Source organism: Camellia sinensis, chromosome 9 (assembly GCF_055761805.1).
Source record: "Camellia sinensis isolate YWXY chromosome 9, ASM5576180v1, whole genome shotgun sequence".
Taxonomy (NCBI): Eukaryota; Viridiplantae; Streptophyta; class Magnoliopsida; order Ericales; family Theaceae; genus Camellia; species Camellia sinensis.
The window spans coordinates 197,151,844-197,165,187 of record NC_138969.1 but is presented as its reverse complement, the minus strand read 5'-3'; positions in this window follow the sequence as shown (position 1 = coordinate 197,165,187).

The following is a 13,344-nucleotide window of genomic DNA, read 5'->3' as shown; positions in this document are numbered from 1 at the left end:
CTTCAGTACTGCTATACCATGTGTCCCCTCAACCTGAAGGATAGGGGCTTTGTTTATTACCTTAAGCCGAGATCCACCCAGTTTAAAATTGTAGCCGACCTTCCAGACTCCAACAAGGGGGCTGGAGATGACTTTGTTATTGCGTCGGGAAATTGGAAATTTGGCCCAGACGAAGATGTCCACCTCTACCCTCTTCCTCGAACAATTTCAGAGGGCAAGGGTAAGAGCCCTGAGCCAACACTTAGTTGTTTTTATTTAAGTCTTTAATACTTTCTGTTTCTGACATCTGTTTCTTTGTCATGCAGATCTTCATCAGCCACCGAAAAACTTCCGCCAATCCTTCTTCCCAGGAACAGATCTGAAAAAGCTCCTTGACCTTCCAATCCACAAACGAAAAGCCCCACTATTACTAAACTTCATCCCTACGTACAAATCCACTTTGCCCGACATCCCAAGAAGGAAGAAAAAGAGTCTGTCTCCACCTACTGCTACAACTGTAACCGCTTCTTCATCCCGGACAGATCAAGGATCCACCTCTGACCCAGCCGATCTTCCATCAACTTCGGCCCCCTTCTTAATACCAATTCCAAAACGTAAACGTCGACGAAGACTTGTAAAGACTGCCGAGATGGTTCGTCCAAGGCCTGTCGTTCAAGATCTTCTTGACGACCTTCCAACTGACGCCGAGGCTGTACCAACGCAATCAATGCTCCCACCAAAGCCAAAGAGAGTTAAAAAGGCTCAGCCCAAGGCCAAGGCTACAGATGCCGAGGCTGAGGATGCTTTGCCTATTTCTAAACTAGCAGAAAGCAAAAAATCAACCTCTGTTGCCACCAAGAGGTCTGCTGAGGGCCAACCCTCAGGGTCTACACAATCTAAGAGGCCAAGGTCATCGTCCGCGACGACCTCGGCATCAAAGAAGCCCGACGTTCCATGGGCTCCTGAACTAACTCTGGAGGATAGGCCTATCATGGCCAGTGAAAGTGCCGACGATATTAACGTTGATGTCGCCCTCAGCACTGCTCTTCTCCTTCCAAATGATTTGGATCGAAATGCTAAGCTTAGTGAGTATGAGAATTACGCTCTCATGCTCCAACACTCCGTTCAAGTAAGTGTTCCTGTTTGCACTTGCGATTTTTCCTTCTGTTTCCTACTGAAAATATTTTCTAACACTTCTGTTTTTCCTTAGGCCATTCAGCACGCCCATTCATTTTCAATGCAATCTTTTGAAAACCGGCAAAGATTGGTTGATATGAAGAGGGAAGCATCTTCCATGAAGAAGGAGATCAGATCTCTTGAATCAAGGATGAAAAAATTGGAGGATCAGGCCGAGGCGGCTACTAAGGCCCAAACTTTAGCTCTTGAGAAGGCCGAATCCGCTGAGGCCGTGAAAAAAGTTGCTGAGGCCGAGAAAAGAGATGCTGAGGCTAAGAAGGCCCAGGCGGAGAAAGAACTTCAGCAAGCTCTGGCCACCAAAGAGGCCGAAGTAAAAGAGGCCGACGAAAAGGCCTATGCCCAGGGCATGGCTGACGTCGCAGAGGACTACAAACTTCAAGTCAGGCAGGCATGCAACAGGGGATTTTCTCTTGGTTGGATGTCCCTGATAAAGAATCTTGATCTTCCTACTGACTCGCCATTGCGCCAGGCCGACGCTATTCCATTACCATTTCCTCCACCTCCACCTGAAGGCGAATCAGAGTCTGAGGCTGATGCCGAGGATGAAGATAAGGAAACCAATGAAGAAGCCTTGGTGAGAAAACCCAAGGATGCCGTCGAAGCCAAGTCCCCTCCTCCTGCTGAGCAGGTTATGGACTTAACCTTGGATGAGGAGGGTGATGAGGTTGAGGGAGCAACCAAGGAAATTGTCACTAAGGAAATTGTCACTGGGCAGCTATCGTCCGATCTTCTCTTGATGGAAAGAAGTGTAGAGACAACAATCGCAGAGATTGATGCCGAGATACAAGCGGAAAAAGTGGCCGAGGAGTTTCTTCCAGAGTCGTCCGAGGTCCCAACCCCTGCAGCTGCTAGTACTGAAGAGTCTTGATAACGTCTTTTGTACTTTTTTCTTCTTTTTCTGCACTTTGTACTTTGTACTTTCTTTTAATTTTTAGATAATGAAAAACTCCTTCTTGTGGCCGATGTAACTTTTTCAATGTGTAACTGCAACTGCTTTTTCTATAGATGCTTTTTAACCTTTGTGATGTTCTGTTGATTGCTTCTGCATAGCTCTATACTTAGAAATTTTTGTATGCTTCTTCATGTTGCATCCTTTGTGCAATCTTCTCGGGGTTACATACCTTGGGTATAACTAAAAAAAATTTTCTTCGGCAAAATACTGACCTGCAATCTTGTAAATTGCTACAAATTTCAACAAGTGTTAACATATACTGTAGACTTTTCTAAGTGTTAAATAAATTTCAACAAGTGTTTAGACGATATACTTAGCCTTTACTTCAACTTGTAAGTTTCTGTATACCTCGGCTGGTGACCATATGTCGACTTAACATAAACTTGTAAATTGCTAAAATTTCAACAAGTGTTAAGCATCTTCCTTAGGGTTTCAACAACCCACATGTTGCTATGAGAACTTAAGCAATAACTTTCGGCTTAACTTCAACTTGCAAATTGCTACAAATTTCAACAAGTGAAGATAAGGAATAACCTCGGCTTAACTTCAACTTGTAAATTGCTACAAATTTCAACAAGTGAAGATAAGGAATCAGCTTAATTCCAACTTGTAAATTGCTACAAATTTCAACAAGTGAATTAAGGAATAATGTCGGCTTAACTTCAACTTGCAAATTGCTACAAATTTCAACAAGCGAAGATAAGGAATCAGCTTAATTCCAACTTGTAAATTGCTACAAATTTCAACAAGTGAATTAAGGAATAATTTCGGCTTTTTCTTTGCCCCCAATGTGAACCTGAGTTTGACTTGGGTTCATATTAATTATGTCCTCAATAAATATCAATGCATAACTTTCTTAATCATGTGTGTTGAGAGAATTCTGAAAGGACTTTATTGATGATATCGGCCAGAATATGATGTACATCTAATGATAGAAAAATTTCAAATTACAAGTATTCCAAGGTCTGGGCAGTGCTTTGCCCTCATTGTCCTCAAGCCGATATGCTCCATTGCCTAATATTGAAGTAATTCTGTAGGGTCCTTCCCAGTTTGGGCCAAGCTTGCCTTCCCTGGGGTCCTTCTTGTTTCCGACGACTTTTCTCAGGACTAGGTCGCCGACTTGAAAATCTCTTGGATTGACCTTCTTGTTGTAGGCTCTGGCAAGCTGTTGCTGGTATACTGCAAGCTGAATGGCAGCTTTCTCTCTTCGTTCTTCTAATAAATCCAGATCTCGGGCTAAGAGTACGTCATTGGTGCCATTCTCTACTCCCTGGGTTCTGATCCTTGGGATGCCGATCTCCAATGGGATGACTGCTTCTGTGCCATAAGCCATGGCAAAGGGGGATTCTCCTGTTGATCTTCTCGGCGTACTCCGATATGCCCAAAGTACTTTGGGCAATTCGTCTACCCATTTTCCTTTTGCTGCCTGCAGCCTTTTCTTTATTCCATCCAGAATTACTTTGTTGGATGCCTCTGCTTGCCCATTGCTTTGGGGGAAACTTGGTGTTGAGAAATAATTCTTGATCTTGAATTTTGCACAAAAGTTCTTGATGAGCTTGCTGTCAAACTGTGTTCCGTTGTCGGCAACTATTGCTCTTGGAATCCCAAATCTGGTGATAATGTTTTTCCATATAAAATTCTTGACGTCTACATCTCGGATTTTGGCAAGAGGCTCTGCCTCTATCCATTTTGTAAAGTAGTCTGTTGCTACCAGCAAGTATTTTCTCTGTCTAGTTGCCTGGGGAAGTTGTCTAACCAGATCCATGCCCCATTGGGCAAACGGCCAAGGGCTGGATACTGGGTTTAGGTCAGCAGCTGGCTGATGTATCAAAGGTGCAAACCTTTGGCATTGTTCGCACTTCTTCACATAGGCTTCGGCATCCTTTTGCATGTAGGGCCACCAATACCCCTGGGTAATGGCCCTGTGGGCTAATGATCTGCCCCCAGCATGGCTTCCACAAATTCCTTCATGGATTTCGTAGAGAAAATCTTCAACCTGCAAAGGGTGTACGCACCTTAAGAGCGGTCCAGTGAAGGACCTTCTGTAGAGATGGCCTTCTGCTGTTAGGCTGAATCTGGCCGACTTTAGTCTGATTTTATTTGCTTCCTTATGGTTTTCTGGCAGCTTCCCTTCTTTTAGGAATGCAATGATTGCATCCATCTAGCTTGGTCCCAAGTCTACGCACATTGCTGCTTGTTTGGTGCTCTGTTTGTCTATGCTCGGGGCCGACATGTAATCGATCATAATTGTCCTTGTTCTTCCAGTTTGAATTGAACTGGCCAGGTTAGCCAACGCGTTGGTGTGGGTGTTGTCATCTCGGCTAACTTGGAGTAATCTGCAGTTCTGAAATAGGGATGCCAGTCGGATGACTTCCTTTGCATATGCCGACATTCTTTCGTCTCTGGCTGCAAATTCTCCTGTTGACTGGTTAACAATGAGTTGTGAATCACAAAAAACAATTACCTCGTCTGCCTCTGCTGCTGCTGCTAGCTTTAGCCCTGCAATTAATGCTTCATATTCTACTTCATTGTTGGAGGCTTTGAACCCCAGACGGATGGACTGTTCTACTATTTCTCCATCTGGAGATATCAGCAGTACTCCTGCTCCTGCTCCCTGGCGGTTTGAACTTCCATCGACGAATAGTCTGAATGAATCGCCGATGTAGATGCTGCATGGTCTGAGCTTCTCTTTCTCTTGCTTTTTTGTCTTTGGCTGGGATTCTTTTTGCTTATTGGGACAATGCTCATCTTGGCTCGACGGAGCCCGATGTGTGATGGCTTCAGGTGTGAGTTCTGCGACGAAGTCGGCCAAAACTTGGCCTTTTATTGCTGTTCTCGACCTAAACTCTAGGTCAAATTAGCCCAGTGTTACTGCCCATTTTGCTATCCTTCCTGTTAAGTCTCCTTGATGCAACAAGGACTTCAGTGGGTGCTCTGTTAGGACCACAATCTTGTGTGCCTGAAAGTAATGGCTCAATTTCTTTGAAGCCATTACTAAGGCTAGCATTAATTTCTCCAATGGTAGGTATCTTGTTTCTACGTCGGCCAAAGTTTTACTTACATAATAAACAACCTTTTGTTCTCATTTCTCCTCTCGGATTAGCACTGCACTGACTGCGTGTTCTGAGACTGCTAAGTACAAAAACAGTTCCTCCCCTGGTACTGGGTTGGAAAGAACCGGAGTTGTGGTCAAGTACTTTTTTAGGTCGGTTAAGGCGGTTTCACATTCCTCTGTCCATAGGAAGTCCGTGGCTTTTTTTCACCAGGTTGAAGAATGGTCTGCACTTGTCTGAGCTTCTGCTGATGAATCTGTTTAGGGCTGCGGCCCTTCCAGCAAGCACTTGAACTTGCTTTGCCGATGTTGGGCTCTGTAAGTCCAGGATGGCCTTGATTTGGTCTGGGCTGGCCTCAATGCCCTTTCTTGTTACCAGATATCCTAAAAATTTACCTGATCCAACCCCAAAGGCGCATTTTGAGGCGTTGAATCGGAGCCGATATCTTTTGCGTATGCGAAAGACCTCTTTTAGGTCGGCAAGATGACCATTTGATTCCCTTGTCTTTACGACCATATCGTCGATGTAGACTTCTATTGTTTTGCCAATCAGATGCTTAAACATCTTTGTTACTAACCTCTGATAGGTTGCTCCTGCGTTTTTCAACCCAAAAGGCATTACCTTGTAACAGTACAGGCCTTTAGGGGTGATGAACGCGGTTTTCTCCTCGTCTGGAGGGTACATGGCAATCTGGTGGTACCCTCTGTATGCGTCCAAAAAACTCATCCTTTCATGTCCTGAAGTGGCGTCTACCAGTTGGTCGATTTTGGGCAGAGGAAAGCTGTCTTTGGGGCAAGCTTTGTTGAGGCTGGTAAAGTCTACACAAACCCTCCATTTGCCATTCTTCTTTTTTACTACTACTGTGTTGGACAGCCATGTTGGGTACTGAACTTCTCGGATGGCCCTGGCTTCCAGGAGTCTGTCTACCTCTTCTTCTACTGCTTCGACGTGTATCAACGTCGATCTTCTGGCTCGTTGGATCGCAGGTTTTGCCGCTCTGTCGACATTCAGTTTGTGGCAAGTGACCTCGGGGTCAATGCCTGGCATTTCATAAGGTGTCCAGGCGAACACCTCTATGTTTGCCCTTAAGAAATCTTCCAGTTCTTTCTCTTCTTCTCTAGCTAAGCCTGAGCCGAGAAGAAAGAAACGCTCTTCGTCGTCCTCTTGGACGAAAACTTTTTTTAGCGCCCCTTCGCTCTTTTCGGCTGGTTCCTTCCCGACGTCTTCTAGGACCTCCATGTCCTCATCTTCAACTTCTGCGTTTCTTGGCTCTCGTATACTACAGGTGAATTTCATTGCTGTCATGGAGCAATTTTTTGCTTGTAGTTGATCCCCTCTGACTTCTTCAATCCCATGCTCTGTTGGGAACCGGAGTAGTTGATGCAACGTTGAGGGAACTGCCCCCATTGCATGCAACCACGGCCTTCCCAAGATGATGTTGTATGGTGAGGGCGTGTCGATTACCAGGAATTCCGTCCTGATCTTCTTAGTGCCGGCTTGTACCTCTAAGTTTGTTGCGCCCAGTGGCCATGTCGGCGTTCCATTAAAGCCGACCATCGGGCCGCTGGATTGTTCTAAGTCATCAGGGTGAAGGCCTAGCTCCTTGTAACATCTGACATACATGATGTCACAGGAGCTGCCTTGATCTATTAGGATGCGTTTTACTTGGCACTCCCCAACCTGGAGGGATACTACCAAGGCATCATTATGCGGATGTTGGACCAATTCCAGGTCGGCTTCAGTAAAGGCTATCATCGGCCCTTGGCATTCTTCTGGCCGATGTCTCTTTTCCCCGACTTGGTAGATATGCTGTAAATGTCTTACCCTCTGGGTATCTCCTCTGACTTCATTTTCGTTGACCCTTGAGTGGATCACATTAACCACCCTCGGTTCTCCTGCTTGTGGTAGCTGTGCTGGGGGAGGGGGTGCTGCTGGTGCTTGAGGCAACCTTGCCTGTTCTTCTCTTGTTCTGGCCTCATCGACCAGGTCCCTCAGAAGGCCTTGTCTTACCAGGTCTTCCAAGTGTGCTTTTAAGGCTCTGCAACCTTGAGTTGGGTGCCCTTCTTCATTGTGGTAGGCACAACGTCTACCAACGTTCCTTCCCATGAATTCCCCCGGTGCTCTTGCCGGAGCCCTGAAATAAGGTTGATTTCGAATCCGATCTAAGACTTTATGGATTGGGATCCGGAATACCGTTGTTACCGCCTGTTTATTTCTCAACTCTGTTTCTTGTTTGGTCGGTCCAGTGTTGCTTCGGCTTCGCTTCGGCGAGCCGTTTCCCTTTTCTTGCTTTATCTCTTTGTTTCCCGATGTATCTTCTTCGGCTCTGGCATACTTCTCGATCCTTGCCATGAGTTCTTCCATGCTTTTTGGCAATGTTTTTGCCAAAGACTTCCGTAGCGGGCAGTCATCTTTCAGGCCATTTTTGAAAGACACGACCGCTACCTCTTGGTTGCATTAGGGTATTCGGTTGAACACCTCGTAGTACCTCTTCGCATAGGCCCTAAGGCCTTCTTCCTTGGTGATTCTTAGAGCCATCAAAGCATCAACCCTCAGGGGTTGCAGCTTGTTGGTCACGAACCTGGCCACAAACATCTCGGCCAGGCCTTCCCATGTCTTTATGCTTCCCTTTGGTAATTTATGGAACCAATCAGATGCAATTTCCCCAAAGGATGAGGGGAATACTTTGCAGAGCAACGGCTCGTTCCCGCTATATAACGCCATTGAATTCAAGTATAGTCCAACATGAAAGTTTGGATCTGACTTGCCATCATAAATTTGGAACCTCGGCATGCTGAATCTCTTTGGTGGTTCGAATTTGTCCAGTTCCACCGAGAAGGCTGTCTTCGGTTTTACTGGGGAGTTTACCTCGGCTTCAGCATTCTGCTGCCACCTTTTGAGGTAGTCCCTCAGGTCTTCTTTGCTCTTCCCTGGAGCTCGGCTGTCTTTGGATTTTAGTCTTTTTGGTACACTGCTTTCGTCCTCGTGGTGGGTCCGTTTGGATCTTTCTCCATGGGTTGTGTCAAAGCAGAGTGCTTGCTTTTGAACATGCCGATGTTCTTTAGGCTCTGGATTCTTCGTGTGGTGCGTCCTTCGGGACTCCTCTTGCCTCGGTTCTTCTCGTCCGACTTCCCCGGAAGGCTGGTGAGAATGCCTTCCGCTCCTGGTATGCTGAGGGACGTCGGGGATTGTTTTTCTTCCGCCCCTCTGGGCGTTGGTTGCTGGCATCGGCGTATCTTGTAGCGGGTATGGTGGCTGCATAACATTATTTTGCATCATGAAGTTGACGACTGACTGAAGGTCTGCCAGCTTGTTCGCTAATTCTTTTACTTCCTCATCCCTCCGTAGGCACCTGTCCCTCCATACCTGGAGGTTATCTTCATTGTAGTACTTTCCTTGGTTTGTCCTTTTTGACGTGTCGCCTTCCGGGGTGACGTCGTTCTCTCTGTGACCTTGGTCGCGGGCTTCTGTATTGTGGTTGTCTCCTTCAATGTCAAGGTCAATTGGTCTGCCATTCCCAGTGGGAGCGTCATCCCCAATATTTTCCTGCTGTCCGTTACTGGCCATCTATTCTTCCTTCGTTCCCACAAACGGCGCCAAATTGTGTGGGTGAAAATCTAACCACACTGCTTACTTAGTAATCAACTGGTGAGCACAGGCAGAATAGATGGCTTCAGCAACCTGAAACAGAAAGAAAAAGGCTCCGGCGGTGGTTCTTCCACCCGGGGGCACTCTGACGATCAAGTCAGTATATCTCTCAAAGATAATCAAGTGCAAAACTTAATACTCAAAACATAAATTGCATACCTTAGACCCACGGGGTGCCTCTCTTTTATAATATACTCAATCCAAGTCCTACTAAAAGTATGACTTCTATGAACTCCAATTTTAGTGCTTACTTTGGACTCTTTTAAGAGATAAAGATAAACTCCCTAAGAGCTTTATCCTTATCTTGGTTAAGTCCCCTCTTTGCCTTAGGACTCTTGTCCCTTATCTGCTTATCTCGGATTTCGATATCTTCGGGAATAACCTCGGTAACTCCGAGATCTTCTCGGCATAACTACCATGACACGTGGCACCTCGGCTGACACGTCGGCGTCACCATGCCACGTGTTGGTATTCAGAAAATATATCCCCACAATTATATTTAATTTTATCATTCTGAATCAGATTTTTAATCAAACCCTCAAAAGGCTCCAAATATTAATTAAACTTATTATCATTATCAATTTTGATTCCTTAAATCATTTAGGCCTTCAATTTCTTATTAGACTCCAAATTTTTGTCAATTAAATTACATATTCAAATTGGACACCTCATAAATAAATTTAATTCGTAATAATCACAATTCTCAATCTTCATAATTTAATTAACTCCAATTAGGACCTAATTAATCGAATCTCAATTTTACTAAATTGAATCAAATATTTAATTAAACTCCCCAATGGGTCCGTAATTAAAATTAAATTGATTCAACTTCTCAATTTTACTTCCTTAAGCCATTTGGACCCTTAATTTCTAATTTCAAAATAAATCTTTAATAGAATCATATATGAATCAATCTCTATAATTTTTCGTAAATCCCTTATTAAATTATAATAATTGGCAATTAAATTTCAAATCTCCTTAATTAATTAAGTGCTAATCATTATACGTGGTGGGGTCATTACATAACTCCTCAAGGTGGTCCTTCAACGCATAGCAACTGTCGGTATCATGACCGTGGTCGTTGTGATATTCGCACCGCCTATCCCGTCTCCTCGTGTCGGGAGGTCCCACCATCTTGGGTAGCCATTTGAAGAATGGAAGGTGTTAAACTTTAGACATAACCGTACTGATCGGCTCCGATAACTCTGTATATTTCTTGTCCACGTGCCTTATGTGCCTACTATCCACTTGAAGTTGTTCATTAGCTCGATGTGAACATTGGTCATTTGATCGGCACAAATCTCGTCTTTTGTCTCGTTTAGCTCGATTCCGTGGTTCAGGGCTCCGTGATGGTACAGAGTTTATCGGCTGAACGATTTCAGGTGGGGCCATCTTTTTGGCCTTGTGCCCGACTTTGACCCACAGGGCATCATCTTCCACTTTGCAGTATTCCTCGACTTTCTTCATTAACGACCAGACTGTTTCAGGGGGCCGTCTGGTCAAGGAGCTACAGAGGGCACTATCAGGATGCAATCCCATCTTAAAGGCGGTGATGGCCATGGAGTCATTGCAAGCATCATCTACTAGATTAAAGCATTTCCAATAGCGTGCCGATTATGCACGAAGGGTTTCTCCTAGTTGAATTTGCATTGCCCAGAGAGAATCGGCTTGCTTCAGCTAGACCTCGTTGGTGATTAACCTTGCCCTAAAGGATTTTTGGAGTTGGTGGAAACTCTTAATCGATACCGGTTCCAATTTATAATACTATCTAACGACCAGTGGCCCCAAACTGCTCGAAAATATTCAACACATGAGAGTCTCGTCGTCTGCATGAAGCGTCATGGCTTGTTTATAATGATGAATATGATCAGTGGGGTCCGATTTTCCATCGTATAGGGTAAATGATGGCGCTTTGAACTTTTTGGGTAGCACTGCCCTTGCGATCCGTCGCACAAAGGGGTCATGTTGATCCTCTTCGTCTGAATCATTTTTTCTTCGCTTATTCCGCGCACGCAGACTTCCTCCGGAAGAACTGGAGACTTCAACTCGTCCCTTGTTTTTAGATTCTGGGGATGATGAGTCAGAATCACTGCCACTATCATGTCTCTAAATTCGAGATCGTCGACCATCCTTTCCCAAAGGTCGTCCCCGATCTTGGCACGCGGCCTGTTGCGATTTTGCCACCTCCAGTGCCAAATCCTGTCAAAGGCGCTCGTTCTCAGCCATCATATTTTCCAACCTCTGTTCATTTTGCTTCGTCTGATCCATAATCGCTTACATTGTCTCATGTACTGATGTCGAGAGTGAGGTCTGGGCAACTGAGTCGAAGTTCAAGACCGTTCGTGCGGCAATGTTCTCCGGCCCAAGCATGTTTCTTAGAGTGGTATCATCTCATGGCGTAAGGTTGTCGGTGACTATCGGAGGATCTTTTGTCATGCCTGCCATGGACGTGCTTGGGTATTCCCACAAACGGTGCCAATTGTGGAAATATGGTTTGGAAATACTCTATGGATCCTGTAGGACGCTCTTGATCCTCTCCTAGTCACCTGAAAAGGGATGAACACTCCAGTCGGGGGTGCCGGAATTAGCACTCCGATGGACAAACACCCCTTTTCTTAGCTGATGCTCCTCTTATTTATAGTCGTCCTTGATATTGATGATTGGGCCCACCTTTAGACCAACGAACAATTTCTTACTCGGCTATTTTGTCCTATATATTCGTACTCGGCCCAGTTTACAGCTGATTCTACGGCCGATTTGGTTATTCGGCCTCTGTGTCCCTCCAAGATAGAGCCATATAATACATAACTTGATTTCTTTCTTTAAACTAAATCGGCTTCCCTATGTAAGAATATTATTCGGCTCCCACATTAGAGAATCTTAAAAAGCACAAATTTTATGTGTTTCTAAGTGCTTTTCCAAGCAAAATTTTCTCTCCACAAAAATCATGGCCAATGACAAATTAGGTTCTGAAAATGTCATGCCTGAGAGACAATTTTTTAAGCTATTAATTGAAAATGAAGACCAACTTCTTTTGCCAAAAGCTATTGAGCATTTTAATCCAATTGCGGGATATGGTTTTAAGTCAAATATGACAAAGAATGTTGAACAACCATTACAAAATGATGGTGAACATTCAATTGGAGAGTATAATTTTAAGCCAAACATGACTAAATTTAATGAACAACCATTACAAAATGATGATGAAAATCCAATTTAAGGGCATAGTTTTAAGCCAAACATGGCTAAATTTGATGAAAAAACATCGCAAAATGATAGTGAAAATTCAATTAGAGGGCATGGTTTTAAGCCAAACATAGCTAAAAATTATGAACAACCCACATTTAATGAATTTGAATTTTTCGACATTGTTAATTTTGTCAAAAAATTTAATTTTCTAAAGTTAATTGACATTATGATTTCTGTCATCTAACAACTACAATGGCTTTGTGGTTCACATCAAAAAATTAATTTTGATGAAGTGGTTTACAAAAAGAAATTCTAAATTTTATTTTCATTTTTTTTATAACAGTAATGGGAGAGTATTTCGATGTGGCCACAACAACAAAAAACTATATATATGTGGTCAATCAATTATAATTTTCATAGTTTTTATTATATATTTATGTTCATACAACTCTTTAAGAATTCGAATACTCATTCTTAAAGAGTTTGGGGCATTGTTTGCGCGATAAATAAAATTTATGCCGATTATAAATAGGTTTAAACTTTCTATTACTTATTATTATTATTATTGTTATTATTGTTATGATTATGCAGGAAAATCTTGAAAATTAAGAGAAGTTAAGTCAGGTTTTGAAGATTCAATAGATGGAGAACAAGTGACAATGTAAAAAAATGACAGTTATATGAGTGGTTAGATGATGTTTACATGTGGTTGGTAAAAAATTATGAAATTATGAAATTATAATTCCTAATCTTTATTATCTTCTCTCGCCCTGGCTTTATTTAACTTCAACGCTGAAAAGTTCTTGGTATAAACGCTCTCTAATAATAACTTTTGTTTACCATAACCATACACATTTAATAAGATCACTACAATATAGTAGATTTCAAAAAATTGAATCATTTGGTATAACTTCAACGCTGAAAAGTTCTTGGTATAAACGCTATAACTTTTGTTTACCATAACCATACACATTTAATAAGATCACTACAATATAGTAGATTTCAAAAAATTGAATCATTTGGTAACAAGCAATGAGGTCCATGAATTCAAGTATACGTTCTCACCATAAACTAATCAATTAAATTTATTTATACACACATATATATATATATATATATAGGATAAATTATATTTTATCTCCTTTATGTTTGATTACTTTTTGCTTTGGTCATTAAAAATAACTAATTTTTGTTAAAAATTAGATAAAACATGACATATTAACAATCACGTAATATAAAAATATTTCATTATATATAACTTACATTTCTGATACAAACTCAAAGTCTAATATAATAATATATTTTCATGTTATATGACAGTTTTCA